Here is an 18,227-nt window from a genome sequence, read left to right as displayed (position 1 = left end):
ACCAGTTCTACTACTCCTACCGATATAACTAGTATGTTTTAATTCATTGTTTAGAATCATTATGAAACAATTATGTAAGTGGAAACAACTCTCAGTCTACATGCTGTAGATCGGAGATTCTCTTCCGTTTTGTACTGTTATCATTATATGATAAGACAAGAATAATAACACTAAACTAATTCTGGCTATTGCCCCAATTGTAGGTTTTCACCTCTTTGTATATATACAAACGCCACTGCAATGTTCGGATGTAATTCATGACAGTGCCGTGGCCGTGTAGCCACAGCCAGAGTGGTGGTATGGGGAGAACCCACTGAACTAAAAATACGTATTTTTAGTTCAGTGAGAGAACCCAGTGACGTGTGTAGACTCTTCACTAGTCGCTTTGTGGCTATTTTTGCGGAGATTGCCTTCGCCAGGGTGTAAAACGGAAACGCGCCGGCCAATAATATCAAGCGCTTTGTATCGTCAGGCAAAAAGCGCTATATCAATCCAGCTATTATTATTATCATTATTATTACCTATGTTAATCTCTATACCCTTTAGCCGCCGTTTAACTAGTACTAGGGCACACAGACTTGACTGAAACAGCGCCCTCTTATGACAATTATGACAATAATAATACATCGTGGCAAAAAGGAATTAACGCAAATTACGACCCGCCAAAAAAATTGTATTTAATTTGATCCTTGTTTTTTGTACCTCAAGACCTGACAAAATCACTTAAAAGTGTCAAAAGCTTAGCAAATAAATAATGAGCCTGTTTTTTAGCATTTGAATATAATAAGTGATGTTTCTTTTCAAAGCTTGATAAATTAAAACGCATCGGAGGAGGATCACATAAAGAGACAGTCCAAAATATTATGTCTGCCATAATCACCCCTGAGCTAGCAACATCCCTCAGCTGGACAGGGAAAGGACCACCGGGTAGGCCTAATATACCAATCGGATCCCTGAATGTGACGAAAATTATTATGGGTGAGTAAAAACTGAGTATTGAATACTGATTCATGGCAGAGTAGTGACATTTCTATAAATCATGGTGGGGGGATAATCTACTCTGAAATAGAAATATACATACACCTCCGGATGACAGGATTCTGTCTAAAGTGCTTATTAAAAAAAAAGTTTACACTTTGAAAAAGCCCTGGGAATTAAAAAATATACAACATGTGGGTAATTTTTTCACATATAATCTTGGGTTTGGGTCTCATCTATCCATTGAAAGTAAAAGTTTTTACAGAATGTTACACTTGAGTGAGCACTGTCCATTTTTGTAAAGCTCGCAGAAATCTGTTTGCGCAGGAATGCTCGTTTTAACGCTTTGTCAAGGGGAAAGGGCGAAATCAAACTTACCCTGCAAAACATTTCTCATACATTTCCCTTGCATTTTTAGTCAATTGAATAAAACGGATACATTCAAGCATTTTGTAACAATTTTGCCACCCAAAGTGAAATTTCAACACTTAGTAAGCACAACCTTTACCTTTTTTGTGCCAGCTGGATCTGAGGACATAACTGAATCTGAATAAAAGTTTATATCAGACATCTACAGCATTTTTTACTAAGGTTTTATCATTTAAATTGGGTGTACGTTTCATTTTTCATTTAATACTTGTTTCTCCACACTTTTCCCAAGCTTGACAATGATAAACAAAATGAAAATCAAGCCTAAGCCATTTCATGTAAATCACAGCTCAGTGTAAAGCAAATATCGTTACGATTGCCTTGGTGTGTGGGGTGGGGCGAAATGCACTCTTCGAAGTCTATTGGGCAAGGAAACAAGTTAAAAAAGGTAAAATATATCTTCAAATCAGTTTTACTAGCTAAATTCCATGTGTGCTTCATGATTAAGGTCTACTTTTATTCGCATAACTATTTCAAAGGTCTGCGCAAATCATTTTTCACTAACTTTTCAAAAGTAAGTGGTGCTCACTCATTGCAAGCGGAAATATTCTTCGACAGTTATAGCGTCATTTGCTTAAATGGATCTGTACCATTGTTAAAATATGGAAAATCTTCAGGATATTACAAATGTATAATTTTACAGGACTTTTTCTAAGTGTAAACTTTTTTTTTGATACGCACTGTATAGTCTCGCCTGCATAACAGAGCGAGACTTATAGGCGCCGCTTTTCCGACGGCGGCGGCGTCATCAACATCAAATCTTAACCAAGGTTAAGTTTTTGAAATGCCATCAAAACTTATGAAGAATATTTGCCTAGTTCATGAAACGTTGCTATAAGGATGACCGGGTATCACTGAACATCATGTATGTGTTTCAGGTCACATGATTGAGGTCAAAGGTCATTGAGCATCAATGAACTTTGACCATGGTTAAGTTTTCTTTAATTTTCAGCATATCTTTAAAATTATTTGGGCACATTTCATTAAACGTGAACATTATAGGGTAATACAGTATTATTAATAATTGGAACCTCGTTCAGGACCAGATTCAATATACCAATAATTATTTACATATGAATAATCCTAGAGCAAGCTATCAGGTTAACAATATGAAAAATGATTTAGATTTATGTGATTCATGGAGAATCAGGTATCCGGTGAAAAGGTATTACACGTGGCGTCAGCCAAACCCTTTTAAGCAAGGAAGGTTAGATTTTTTCCTTATATCTTTTTTCATTATATATCATAATCGTTATCACTTGTCCATAAATCGGAAATTTTGTTAGGTCATTGGTCCTCCACAGTTTGAAATTTAATAAGATAAAGCGGGACCCTGGTATATGGAAATTCAACAATTCTTTATTACAGGATGATCAATTTGTGTCAAGGATTATCAAGACTATAAAAGAAACAACATATTACGCTACAAATTAGGTGATGTTCGCTGAGAACGATAATGGTTGGAAATTGTGAACTTTCTATCAATGACCAGTTATTTTTTGAAAATCTGATAAGCGCTTTTGAGGGGTGAATCTATATCTTACAGATCATTCGTCAAGAAACAAAATAAAGATAAAGAAAAATAATTGGAGAAGAATATTGAAATACTTGAACAAAGACTAGTGAATTCAAATGATAAGGTAAATTTACTTGTATAAATTAATGATAAAAAAATCATAACTTGAATCATACCGTTCGAAAATTATTGCTGGAATTATTATGAAATCTAAAATAAAATGGATGGAAATTGGTGAAAAGCCACCGAAATATTTCCTGAATTTGGAAAAACAAAAAAAAGTTAATAAAGAAATAAGACAACTGTCTACAGAAAATGGAGAAGTGATCACTGTACAAGATGAAATATCCAATGATTTTTTTTTCGATTTTAGTCAAGACTTTATGAAAAAAAAGGAACACCGAAGATTAGATTTGGCAATACTGAATTTTCGTAATATTCCTAAGTTAATTCCAACAGTGTCCAACATACTAGAAGGACCTTTAGTAGAAAAGGAAGTGTATGAAGTGTTAAAAAGTATGATAGTTAATAAATCTCCTCGGCAAGATGGATTCTCTGTTGAACTCTTTCGCTTTTTTGGAAATATCTAAAACTATTAATGGTCAGATCTTTGAATTTCGCGTAAATAACAGCTTTTTTGCCTCAATCACAAAACTTAGGGGTGATTACTTTAATTTCCAATAAAAATAAACTAAGACATTTATTACAAAATTGGCGACCACTTTCACTTTAAATGTTATAATTATATAAAAGTGCAACTGGGTGTATAGCAAATCGTTTAAAACGTGTATTGCCCCTCTTAATGAATAAAAATCAAAAGGTTTTTTTGAGAGGACGTTTTATTGGAGAAAACATTCGCTTGCTTTATGATATTCTCCTCTACACTGAACTCAATGATATACTTGTTAATGGTTGATTTTCAAAAAGCATTCGATTGTGTATCGCATAAATTTCTATTTAATGTCCTTGACTTTTTTCAATTCGGTCCGTCATTTGAGAAATGTATTCATGTATTTTATTATGCTACTCTTGTGTATTATAGTTTTTGTACAAAAAGATTTAATATAGGAAGAGGATGTCGCCAAGGAGATCCGTTATCACCCTATCTCTTTTTACTCGCTGGTGAAATATTAGGAACTTTAGTTAGACATTCCAATGATATTATTGGTTTACATGTAGAAGGAAAATATAGTAAACTACAACATACTGACGACTAGGTGCACTGGAAATATTAGGTCATTTTGAAAAAATGTTGTCAATATATTAAAAACTTATTCAATATGGATAGGGAAAAATAGATTTTGTAAAAAGCAACTTCTTCCTTAGCAAATTAAATTGGGTATCAGAGGACTACTCTAGGTACTTGGTATAGATTTTTATGTTCATCTAGTAGAAATGGTCGACCATAACTATACTGAAAAAATAAAGAAATAAAACGTCAAAGTGTCTCATGGTCTAAAAGAACTTTAACCATTCTGGGAAGAATTCTGTGGAGCGTTGTGGCCCAGTGGATAAGTCTTCTGACTTTGAAACAGAGGGTCGTGGTTTCGAATCCCAGCCATGGCGTAATTTCCTTCAGCAAGAAATTTATCCACATTGTGCTGCACTCGACCCAGGTGAGGTGAATGGGTACCCGGCAGGATTAATTTCTTGAATGCATGAGCGCTGAGAGGCTGCTCGAGCTAAAGCCGGGGTAATAATAATAATAACAACGCGGAATAGAATATTTCTAGATAGATGGCGCTATATAAATGCCTATTATTATTATTATTATTATTACTTACTGTAGTAATATCTTTGTTGGTACCGAAACTAAATTATTTATTGCTTTCACTTCCAGAACCAAGTCAGGCAATAATGAAAGATATACAAATTGTTCATTTTATGCATTTATATGGGGAAACAAACCTGATAAAATAAGTAAAAGGCAAATGAACGCCATGACATCGTAGTGAACGGACGTTTCTGTTGCGAGCTCCCGAATTTCATCAAACTATTGTGAGAATTACGCCCATATACGCTCATGTAACCTTCATCTTAATGAGCAATGAATAAGTCAACAAGGGATTCTGCGTACAATCTTCGTCGTATACAGGAAAGTAAGAAATTGGACACAAAAAAGAAATCAAAACTGAGTCATAAACCAGAAAACATGGCCGCCGCACCAAGTACTGAGCAAGTACCGAACGCGAGTACGACCGCTAGCGATACGGCCCCGGAACAGCGTGCCGCGGCAAATGACTCCACCTCTACCATCGACCTGAGTGGCGCCAGTGGAGCCAGCGAATCCATACTAGTCGACGGGGGCTCTGACAGAGTCCTTACCTGCATAGCTGAATTGAGGAAAGAGATAAAGGATATGTTTGCCAGCAATTTGCAACTCATCAATGGAAAACTAGATTCTGTCATCGGTGAATTGAACGGAATTAAAGCCGATTTAACGCAGACAAAAAAGGATGTTTCAGATTTGGAAGCGAGTATTAATTTTACAGACAACAGAATCGCCGCGATTGAGATGAATGAGATTCCATCACTAAAAAAAAGATATTAAAACTCACGAAGACGAAATTGAGGAGAAGCTGATTCAAATGGAAATTCATCAGAGGAAGCAGAACTTATTAGTATATGGAGTGCAAGACAAACAAAATGAGGATATTATTGCTACCACCCGTGACTTGTTGGCTAACTTCTTGAAAATCACCCCCGATGCTGCCGCTAGGATCCCTATTGTCAACGCCCATCGCTTGCCTGGTTCGACTCAGCGCAACAAACACCCCGAGGGTCAACGAAATAACGATCCCTGCCCCATCATTATTCGCTTCGCTTCGATGCTGGACCGGGACCGCCTTCTACGTGCGTATATGAGTTTCAGCCGCGTCAGCAGCAGACAGATCCTGCAGCCAGAGCGACCTGGAATCCGGAGTACGCCCGCGTATCTATTCGTACCGATCTACCGCAGAAACTTAAGCGGGAAAGGGGACGACTTGCTACTATTGCATACAAGCTTCGCCGCGAGGAAAATGTTTCAACGAGGATAAAACTGATCGGATCCAAAATTACCCTGCAAACGCGGAAACGCGGTCGTGACGGATCTCCGAGTACTGCCTGGACCACCTGGACTGCATAGCGAAAAGACTCTAAAGAGGCAAGTCTGTAATCCTCATAATCTCGTCTCGAATTTAATTTTAGATAAAACAAGAATTTATCTTGATATTAATAACGGTTAAATAGTACAAAATGACTTACAATTCAACCTCTATGTCTCCCTGTGTTAAACTTATTTATTTATTGCACACATATTATCAGTCATGATGCGGTATATGCATATTGATTAATTTACGGATTGAAGTCATAACGAAAATTAAATGTGATTGAGAAGAAAATGAATAAAAAAGAAAGCAAAGCTGAAGGAAAAGGTTGAAGATAAAGTCAGCAAAAATTTTGCTTTCTGGTAGACATATTCTTACTAAAAGTAGATTGATTTTAACGTTTATTTGTTTACCAAATTGTTTACCAAATTTGTTTACCAAATTGCTTTAAATGTTCTTAGTCACTGTAGTCAGTCTTATTATACTATTGTATATATTTTCTATTCATAGAACAAGTTTCCTGATGTATGTTGTGTAATGGTGTCATTGATCTCTTAACTTTACAGGCCAAACTGAATCTATATGATATTTAAGCCTACCAATTGTATTTATATTTAATCATATTCCTTCATTTGTTTTATACAGTAACTGATGTATGAATCATCTGTCATAATAAACTTACGGCGTGATTATTATAAGAGATCAATGACATCTGTTCTGCGCAAAACTATTGTATAGACCTTTGATACATTTGTACAATTTTACTCATACATGAAACCTTTTACTCTGCTTCCACGGTAATTACGCTAATTATGTGTATGTTGACTTCTTACTGCTTTGTTAATGCATCAAATATAAGCACATTCATTTTTTTACTGTTCACCTGCAATGGCAAGCCATTCTTTAGCCTGATTCTCATTTTCAATGGAAAAAAGAGAAGAAAACAAGAGAGAGAAAACAAAAATAAAGCATTGGTTATCGAAAAATGCCCTGGGTAAAGCTTTTAGGTTACTATTTAGAATAACTTATTTACAAAATTTGGAATAAATTAATAAGCAGAAAATTGTTATATATAGCTTATAACTTATAATTATTTTACTTAAATTTCTGTATATTTCAATTTACCAATTATGCTAAAACATACCCATTATCTGATGTTAAGATAAATAATTATGACCATTTATCTCTATCTCTCTGAGCATTTAATTGTTTATCATTCCTCCCCCTCCCGTCCAATGTTTATTTCCTTAATTTATTTACTGCTTGTATCCTTACTCGGGTTTGAAGAGGACCATGTCTTACCCTTACTTTGCTTTCGCGCCATACATGTATACGTCACAAATCATGGTTAATCGATACAGGAATTTATTGTTTAAGTTCTATAAGCCCATAAATTCCTGAAATAAATGTTTAGTTCTTTGGCTTTATCGTTTTACCCGTCCTTCAGTGTCTTGTTTCACTGTATTGTTAGAATTCAACTCATTCAGCTATCAAACATAACCTTATAGTATTCTATGTATTCGTGCTCTTTTGATCTTACTATCAAAGCAACTTCGTTACTCAAATGCTTTCCCATTCTGTACTTAACGTTAAACCACATTTCTACCCTAGTCTTACATGTTGTTCAACCTTCCACTATTCAAATGCAAGAATTCACCATAGCCATGCTCCCTTATAGTTCTCTATCTCCGGGAATCATTGTCAGTGGAGTCAAGTAGATAATCAGTCTTTTTACCCAAGAGTATTGCCATACTTTTAATTTTAGCGCCAAGTTTATGTACATTATATTCCGATCGATACCCACTTCCCCTATTGTGCTCTTCATTACTTGCATTCCTGATTATATTGTTTAAATTTTGTTTGCTACTAATGAATGCTTATATCTTTTCCCCTTTTTATTATGATGGAAATCAATAGATTATTTTTGCTAGTACAAAAGCCCCTTCTTGACAGGGATTCCTTAACAAGACCTCGAGGTAAGGTGTTGTGTAAAGCCCCTTTCACAATTGACGTACGACCACTTGCGACCTTTTGGTCGTGCGACAGGCTGCAACAGGCATCAATCGCCAGTCATCTCATAATATCGCACAGAGGCTTTCACAGTTGCAACAGCTGTCGTACAACAAAAACAACCAGTAAAACCCGTTGCACGAGTAAGTCGCTTATGATCCTATTGTGCTCGTGCGATCACATGCGAGTGTTGCACGAGGGATTGCGAGGGGAACGGTCGCACACAACGGTAGTGCAATGTTGTAAGCCGTTGCGATCGGTCTTGCAACAGTCTTATGGCCCATCATATTATCGCACCCAGTCGCAAGACAGGTCTCTGTACATGTAGGTCGCTAGTACATGTGCAAGTGTTGTACGACCTCCAGTCGAGTAAATGCGATTACTTAGTTGTGCCACCTGTCGCACCAAGTCGTGCAACGTTGAACAACACTCCCACGATGATCGCCCGACCGATGGTACGACCCCGGATACGAGCTGATGCGAGTGAATCGGTCGTATTTGATCGCGTTCGGATTTTGAACATGTTCAAAGTTCAGATGTGACCAGTCACGACCACCTTGAGTTCGTGCGACCGTCTACAACGACTGCGAGTGCTCGCAAGTCACCAAGAGATCGATCGTGCAACAGCAGGAAAAAACTGTTGCAGGCGGTCGTAAACTGGTCGGATGTCAATTGTGAAAGGGGCTGTACGGTCGCATACATGCGAATGCAACGGTAGTGGAATGTTGTAAAGCCCCTTTCACAATTGACGTACGACCTGTTTACGACCACCTGCAACAGTTTTTTCTTGTTGTTGCACGATCGATCCCTTGGTGTCTTGCGAGCACTCGCAGTCGTTGTAGACGATCGCACAAACTCGAGGTGGTCGGAGGTGATCGTGACTGGTCGCATCTGAACGTTGAACATGTTCAAAATCCAAACGCGATCAAATACGATTGATTCACTCGCAACAGGTCGTACCATCGGTCGGGCGATCATCGTGTGAGTGTTGTTCAACGTTGTACGACTTGGTGCGAGAGGTGGCACAACTAAGTATAGTCGCATTTAGTCGACTGGAGGTCGTACAACACTTGCACATGTGCTGGAGACCTACAGAGACCAGTCTTGCGACTGGGTGCGATAATATGAGACTGTTGCAAGACCGATCGAAATTACGGCTTACTACATTCCACTACCGTTGCATTCGCATGTATGCGACCGTTCAGCCCCTTTCACAATTGACGTCCGACCAGTTTACGACCGCCTGCAACAGTTTTTTCTTGTTGTTGCACGATCGATCTCTTGTTGTCTTGCGAGCACTCGCAGTCGTTGTAGACGGTCGCACGAACTCGAGGTGGTCGTGGCTGGTCACATCTGAACTTTGAACATGTTCAAAATCCGAACGCGATCAAATACGATCGATTCACTCGCATCAGGCCGTACCCGGGGTCGTACCATCGGTCGGGCGATCATCGTGCGAGTGTTGTTCAACGTTGTACGACTTGGTGCGAGAGGTGGCACAACTAAGTAGTCGCATTTACTTGACTGGAGGTCGTGCAACACTTGCACATGTGCAAGCGACCTACATGTACAGAGACCTGTCTTGCGACTGGTTGCGATAATAATATGGGCCATAAGACTGTTGCAAGACCGATCGCAACGGCTTACAACATTGCACTACCATTTCATTCGCATGTATGCGACCGTTCCACTCGCAATCCCTCATGCAACACTCGCATGTGATCGCACGAGCACAATAAGAGCATATGCGACTTACTCGTGCAACGGGGTTTACTGGTTGTTTTTGTTGTACGACAGCTGTTGCAACTGTGAAAGCCTCTGTGCGATCTTATGAGATGACTAGCGATTGATGCCTGTTGCAGCCTGTCGCACGACCAAAAGGTCGCAAATGGTCGTACGTCAATTGTGAAAGGGGCTTAAGCCGTAATTTCGATCGGTCTTGCAACAGTCTTATATTATCGCAACCAGTCGCAAGACTGGTCTCTGTAGGTATCTAGCGCATGTGCAAGTGTTGTACGACCTCCAGTCGACTAAATGCGACTATACGTAGTTGTGTCACCTCTCGCACCAAGTCGTACAACGTTGAACAACACTCACACGATGAACGCCCGACCGATGGTACGACCTGATGCGAGTAAATCAATCGTATTTGATCGCGTTTGGATTTTGAACATGTTCAAATTCAGATGCGACCAGTCACGACCACCTCCGACCACCTCAAATTCGTGCGTTCGTCTACAACCACTGCGAGTGCTCGCAAGACACCAAGAGATCGATCGTGCAACAACAAGAAAAAACTGTTGCAGACGGTCGTAAACAGGTCGTACGTCAATTGTGAAAGGGGCTTTAGTTATTTAACAGTGAATAAGTGTCTTGTTTATTCATGCATGCTTATTTTTTCCATTTGCTTTATTCTACATTATGCATGCCTGCTCAGTTAATGATCTCACTACTGATTAATCCCAATTTTCACTGTTAATCCCACTGGATTTCTTTTAATGCTTGATCTGTTACAATAATTTGCTTGTTTTTTCCCCAACCTAAGTTCCTTACTTTTATTTTATCTTTTTATTTTTATTCCATTTTTTGCTTATTTATTTTTATATTTTTTGCTCGTTTCATTCGGTAAACGCTTTAATATTCACTTGCTATTTTGTCTAATGATATTTTATCACCTATTCATGTACTGCATATGCTTATATTTTCTTGCATACCTTCCCCATTGCATGCTTATATCAGAATTGATATTCTATCGCATATCTTTATATATATAGTAGATATTCGCTTCTGTTCTGTATTCGCTTGTATTGTTCGTAATTGTATATACATGCTTGCTTTTCCATTTTGTCGTTTATATTTTCATCTTTTCTCCTTTTTCTTTTTGAAAAAATGCAGATCCCTTTTTACTTTCTACTTTTTAGTAGATGCTAATTGCTTATTATTTTATTTAATTACCATATAAGAGTAATTCAGTTCATTTATTTTTAAGCTGGAGCTCCGCATTATACACCTCCTAAGATGAGAGATATTATTTCTGTTTTCGTTTGTTACTTTTTTCCAAATGAGAGTATTTCATGTTTGTTCTGTGTTGTGTTTGTATCTGTGTTCTTGCCTGACTATCTTCATTCTTCCTTTCTTCAGATGCTTGCTGAGATGCTGCTTAAGAAGTGCTGGATTATTCCATCTTCCTTACAAATTGTTCATGTTTTATGCTTCTCCTGTTCTGATAAATTTTTAAATGACTGATACAAATAACTTATCTTTCAATTTTTATGATGATTCTTCTGATAGAGAATCCAGTGACCTTGATACCTCTTCTGCCTCATATGATAATAATTTTGCAGATAACTTTAATCTATCATCTGAGGAGTTAAATTATGCCAATGATTCTAATCAATGTTCACTTCCAATTCCATCCTCGAAATATATAACCCAATTACAATTAAAAGAAGTAACAAAAAAATTTTCTAAAAACTCATTTTCCTTACTCCATATGAATATCAGAAGCATAAGTAAACATTTTGAAGACCTTCAAATTCTTTTAGACAACCATAATAAACATTTTTTTTCAGTTATTGGCTTGACCGAAACTTGGCTTTCCACAGACACAAATTTACCTTATGCATGAGATGGATATGATTTTATTGTTAATAACAGATCAGAAAAATTGGGTGGGGGCGTAGCACTTTATCTTTCCAACAATTTTGAATTCACTGTCCTAAACGAACTTAATTTTATGAATGAGTTTATTGAGTCATTATTTATTAAAATTTCTATTCCTCATAGCAAAAATATAATAGTTGGAATTATTTATAGACCCCCAAACTCAAATAATAATGATTTCTTACAATTTATAACATCTATTCTGAGTAATGCTAATTTTGTTAACAAAGATGTATTTGTAATGGGCGATTTTAATATCGATCTATTAAAACATGCTAGTAATAATTTCTCACATGAGTTTCTTGAAACACTTTACTCAGCCTCGTTCTTGCCATTAATTTCTAAACCTACACGTGTTAGTAATCACTCAGCCACTCTCCTTGACAATATTCTGTGTAACTCATTACCACCCCCAGAATCCTTAATAGTCCTTTCTGATATTACTGATCATTATCCAATTATGTCATTTTTTAATCTTAAATGTTCCTTTAAAAAAGTATATCCCCTACCAGCTAGACGTAGGGCCACCCCAGAAAAATTAGCTAGTCTTGGTGTCAGTTTAGATAGAGTTGATTGGTCTAGTGTTTACAACACTGATGATGTCGATCTATCCTTAAGTAATTTTTTAAGAATATTTAAAAAACATCTAGATGATCATATTCCAAAAAAGAATGATAATCGAGTTAATTATAAAACATCACCCAGACTTCCATGGATTTCTAACTCCCTCTTGCGCTCAATTAATAAAAAAATCGACTGTACTATCAATTCAAAATAAAAAAGAATGAACATTCAAAAATGAAGTATACTTCTTATAAAAATACATTAATAAAAATCTTGCGTGCAGAAAAAAAGAAATATTACTCGATTCAATTAGAACAATATAAACATGATATGAAAAACACATGGAAAGTTATTAAGCAAGCCTTGAATATTTCAAAAAAGAAATCAAATATTACTAAAATAAGATTTAATAATCGGAATATTGAAGATCCCATAGAAATCGCCAATGTTTTAAATTCATACTTTTCTACCATAGGGGAAAATTTGGCACAAAAAATTCCACAATCTAATAAGCATTTTTCTAAATTCTTGGGACAACCTAATGCCAATTCCATTTTCTTCTATCCGACTACTATTTACGAAGTGACCGATATTGCTTCCTCCTTGAATAATAATCACAGTGCTGGTCATGATGACATAAGTAATTTTATATTAAAAGGTACCATATCGTCTATTGTTGAGCCCTTGACACATATATTAAATAAATCTATTTTGAGTGGTATTTTTCCTAAACAAATGAAAATTGCGAAAGTTATTCCTTTATTTAAAAAGGGAGACGAGCTTGATGCTGGTAATTACCGTCCTATATCTTTACTCTCTTCTCTTTCTAAGATTTTAGAGAGATTAATTTTTGTTAGAACAACTAAATTTCTTAAAGTCAATGATATATTTACTAACTTTCAATTTGGTTTTAGACAAAAACATAGCACTATCCACGCTCTTTTAAATTTTGTGCATAAAGTAGCCCATTCTTTGGATGATCATTCGCATCTAATTGGTATATTCCTGGACTTCTCCAAGGCATTCGACACTATTAACCACGACATTTTACTTTACAAGCTTTCTCATTATGGAATACGTGGAATTGCCTTGGAGTGGTTCAGGAATTACCTTAAAAAAAGAAAACAATATGTTTATTTAAATAATCACATCTCTGATCAACATGAAATTAATTGTGGTGTCCCACAAGGTAGTATATTAGGGCCTCTTTTATTCATTATTTACATTAACGATTTTCACAGATCATCTGACATTCTTTCGTTTATTCTTTTTGCAGATGATTCCAATATATTTTTTGCTCACAAAAACCCTCACACCTTAGTTCAGATTATGAATTTGGAATTGCTAAATTTGACTCAATGGATACGAGCCAATAAATTATCTCTCAATTTAAACAAAACCAAATATATGTTATTTAGTAATTCTATTGAATCTTTACCTTCTGAAATTATCTTTGATGATACACCTTTACAATGTGTTTCCCAAATTAAATTTTTAGGAATTATAGTTGATAATAAACTTTCTTGGAAACCCCACGTTCTTAATGTGAGCAAAATATTATCTCGTAATATTGGTGTAATTAATAAGTTAAAACACTATTTTCCTTCCGTCACATTACTCATGTTATACTCCTCTTTGATTTTACCTTACCTTAATTATGGAATATTAGCATGGGGTAATACCCATAATTCTTTATTAGACAAAATATTAATTTTGCAAAAGAAAACACTCCGAATTATATGTAATGCACCAGTTCGTTCTCATACAGATCAATTGTTTCTAGAACATAAGATCATGAAAATAAAAAAATTATATTCATTTCAATTAGGTCAATTCATGTATAAATATAAAAATAATTTGTTGCCACGCATATTTGATTTTATGTTTCCCCAAAACCAATCCCTCCATAACTATCCCACTAGGCAGTCAAATGAATTTCACTTGCCCCTCCTTAGAACGCATCTCGCACAAAATACTTACTTATATACAGGTCCAAGTTTTTGGAATTCCCTTAACGATGAGATTAAAGATGCCCGTTCTTTACTGTCCTTTAAAAACAAACTAAAATTTATGCTCTTAAAATCTTAATTATATTTACTATACTAAACTAAAATTTTGTATCCTTTTTGTATATATGCAGCAGATTTAGCTTTGCATATAATTTTGCAAGTATAAGTCGCTGTTCCATGAAAATTTCATATAATGGTTATCGGGTATCGGAAAATAGACAAATGCTATTTCAGGTCACTGGGGAAAAGGCAAAAGGTCATTTGAGGTCAACAAAATGAGGATTTACTTATCAAATGAATGTTTGCCTTTTCCCTCTCCGTTTGAAAAATAATCCATATTTTACATGTAGTTGTTTTGAAAGTCAGCACTGCTGCTACAATGAATTGCGTAATGCAAGCGAGACTGCTTGCATTTTGTGGCAAATAACGATTAATCTATTCACTGTTTTCAACTGAAACAATTTATTATTAATTAAACAACTTTCTTCAATTTATTGAATTTTGATCGCTTCATTATATTTATCTGATCTATCTATATCGAATCAACATAGTTATCGAAATCACTGGCTGTCATCTTTCTAGCAAATTGATCTGTGGTGCATTTTCACTCATCTGACATGTATTAGGGTATATTTTGAATACATTATTATTCCATTTAAAATGAATTATACCCTCCATTATTCAGTTTGAAATTAATACTCATATCCATAATTTTTTTTTAAGTCTTACGATCTCTACTGCATATATTATTGTGAATCTGTTTTTTTTTTATTATGTGAACCATTTTTGTAAACACTTTTTTACAGCCATTGGCTGCCAAATGTGTATTGGTTTTTTTTTTCTCTGGAATGAATAAACCATGAATATATAAGAGGCGTTGCATGTTTTTATGAAGTTTTGCCATTACACATCTCCTCCTGAATGTGAGTTTTTTTATTTTTATTTAATGCTCATTTAGATGTTGTGGGTTTTTTTAATCGTAGATGCGACATTTGAGTTCTGGAAACTGACAGACCACTTCACCAGGAAGGAGATAACCAAATGGTTGGCTAAATGCAAGGCACATTCCAAGAGAGTAGCCAAACAGAACGACCAAACACAGTAAAAACGCTTTTAACATTTTATACAACGATATTTCCTATATATTATGTTTCCTATATTTTCCCTACACAGTTTACTGCTCACAAGTCTGTCCTGGCTATGAGAATTTTGTCCTCAATTGGCTAGGATCACATGAAAACAAAATGAAATAAAGAGAAAATGAAAAATAAGCCTATACAGCGGGTCCCAAAATGATTGTCCCTCAAACAAACAACCGAATTGATTCTAAAATTAAGTATTATTATGAATTAGATGTGCAGAACTAGTGTCCTCATTTCATGCTCTAATATCTATTTAAAAAGAAAATCATCGGTCTCCCTGTACAGCGATTTGAATACATGATGTAGGGGAGAGCGGGACGAGTCCGCCCTCTTTTTTTCATGCTCTTCTAGAATCGTCCTTTCTTTAGCAGGAAGGTCGTGTTTTAGGATGTGTAAAGGTCTAGGTAATATACCTTATGTTCGGCGAGGACATGCATACGGTTTAAGCAAAAATGGGCCATAAAGAAAATTTTCGCTGCAGGGCGAACCTGTCCCACCCTGGGGCAAGTTCGCCGGTTATATAGGCGGGGCGACTTCGTCCATTGGGAATAGCAGTGATAATTTTATGAAACAAAATGATGTGTTCAAAGACACCAAGCATTTGTTTTCATATTGGAAGAACAACGACTTCTAGTTGAGTGACATCATCAACTCTCTCATCTACATATCACTAAGTTGTGCATATAGCTGTTTTGTGAAAAATAATCGAAACTTAAAAATGTCATAACTTTCTTATTTTACATCAGATTTTGATTACATTTCCAGCATTATGTTTGTTTGATTTTTCATTATTGATTCAAATCAAGTTTTTCCTGGGGTGGACTTGCCCTTTAATGAGGTCAAGATAATTTACCTATTCGTATATTTAAAAGTCGATTTCCACTGGTGTACTGTTCGCTTTCGCAAAGTGTGATACACATGTTGTTTGTCCTACATCGTTATATGTATTGTACTGCTCGTACTTCGTACATACTTTTTCAGATTGGTGCACTGATTACCCTATCAATCTTCAAGTTTACTTCATGCTGGATGTTTCTTGTCCCTCTTTAACTTGTTTGATTTTTTTATTTAAGGAACTTAGACCATGACAGTGAATCAACATTTTTGGGGGCAGGTTGTTTGAAATACATGAATCCTTTCCTGGTTGAATTAATGTACTGAAGAAGTTTCCTGATGTGTAACGAAAAAAAAAGAAAATCATATCTTTGTCAGTATTCGACCATATTACATGAAATGTCATCCAATTGTAGGAAATTGTAGAATTTGAAATGTAAATATATAATGTTGTAATTTTCATATTATACCCCGCTCCATGAGACAAGCTGATCGCGATGTCAGCAAGACCGGTAGTCTAAAGAGAGGAAACCATTCTATACTCAGTTGAAAGTAATTAAGTTATTGGCCCCTTTATGTAGATTCAGACTTGTTGAAGAACAAAACGTATTTTTTATGCCTTCAACATGTTCAATGATTAATAATGTTTGTAGTCTAATGCCTGTAAATTAAGGGAAGTATTGGTTTATGTAGTTATAGTTGTACTATTGTTTTGGTTTTTTGGTTGTTGTTTCTTTTATAAACAAAACATGTATTATAAAGTATAATAAAGGAATGCATTTTACCACACTGTATATCAAACTTGAGCAATCTTGGAACACGAAAAACGGACCAACTATCATGGCGGCCATTTTGAATTTAAAATGACAGCTGATACACGTGAATCGCCAATAATTTTAATAAAATGACACGATCAAATTTTAAGAAGTTTTCATGTTCATGTAAATCTAGGATGTTTGTAACCAGAGATACGATAAAAATGGCAGTGTTGGCCATTTTGTATTTTAAGATGGCGGCCATAAACGTGCATGGTAAAGTTATCAATAATTTTACATTGAGATATGAGACTGTGTGTCCTATTTTATAAGAGTGCATTTTTTCGGAATTTGACCTTGTATATACAATACCTAGAAGAAGAGATGTGGGTCAAAATACGTCTCATAATGGCATATACAGTTACAAACGACTTTACAAACTGCTGGTTTATTTACAGTTTGAAATTCAAATGGCGTCTGGAGATGAGGTCAGCACAATGGTAACAATACAAAGTTAGCATTAAAAAAATCAATTTGATATTGTGACATAATAGACTGTCTAAATTCCTGTTGATTCCTGCTTTTGAAAGTTTCATCACATATATTTGTACATTTTACTTTTTACGTTTTTTATGAACCAATTTTACTTGTGTTTTTAACATAATCAGTTTTACTTAGTGGAAGCGCCGTGGTGTAGCGGTTCTGACTCTCGCCTTGTAATCAGAGGGTCGTGTGTTCGAATCCCACCATGGCCTAGCGCCCTTTGGCAAGGCGTCAATCCACACTTTGCCACTCTCACCCAGGTGCTAATTGGGTACCGGTAGGAAACAACCGTCATTGTGGTTGGTTTAGCAAGTTTGCGCCTAACAGGCTGCTTGGAATGCTATGAATCCAGTGACCGGGTAATAATAATTGTAAAGCGCTTTGAACAGTCGTAGATTGATAAAGCGCTATATAAATGCCAATTATTATTATTATTATTACTTAGCACGTGTTTATTTTGATTAGGAATCCTATTTATGTGTATTGTCTAATTATTTTCGACTCGCCGCGCGGACACAGTGGGGGAAATGTGACTGCTACCCATTCATATCTATGCGTTATCATGGTTATCTTGATAGGTTTGCGGTGGAGAGTAGGATATTTTTAGAGAGACTTTAATTCAGGAGAATATATTACGACTTATATAGTAAAATTAATCTCTTCTCTTCGTTTTATTTCATTTGAGTGTCTTTTTT

At 35.8% G+C, this 18,227-nt stretch overlaps 1 long non-coding RNA gene across 1 annotated transcript; it reads left to right on the top strand.

Annotated features, from left to right (window-relative positions):
- The first annotated feature begins 805 nt into the window (after positions 1 to 805).
- On the top strand, positions 806 to 17,967 carry LOC135157597 (uncharacterized). The gene is made up of 3 exons (XR_010296594.1): positions 806 to 978; positions 7,930 to 7,988; positions 15,242 to 17,967. It is a non-coding gene; the product is annotated as an uncharacterized LOC135157597 (long non-coding RNA).
- The last annotated feature ends 260 nt before the right edge of the window (positions 17,968 to 18,227 follow it).

This window comes from Lytechinus pictus, chromosome 19 (genome assembly GCF_037042905.1).
Source record: "Lytechinus pictus isolate F3 Inbred chromosome 19, Lp3.0, whole genome shotgun sequence".
In the NCBI taxonomy this organism is placed as follows: domain Eukaryota; kingdom Metazoa; phylum Echinodermata; class Echinoidea; order Temnopleuroida; family Toxopneustidae; genus Lytechinus; species Lytechinus pictus.
Note: the sequence above shows the minus strand (reverse complement) of the source record. Positions and strands in the feature narration are given on the sequence as shown.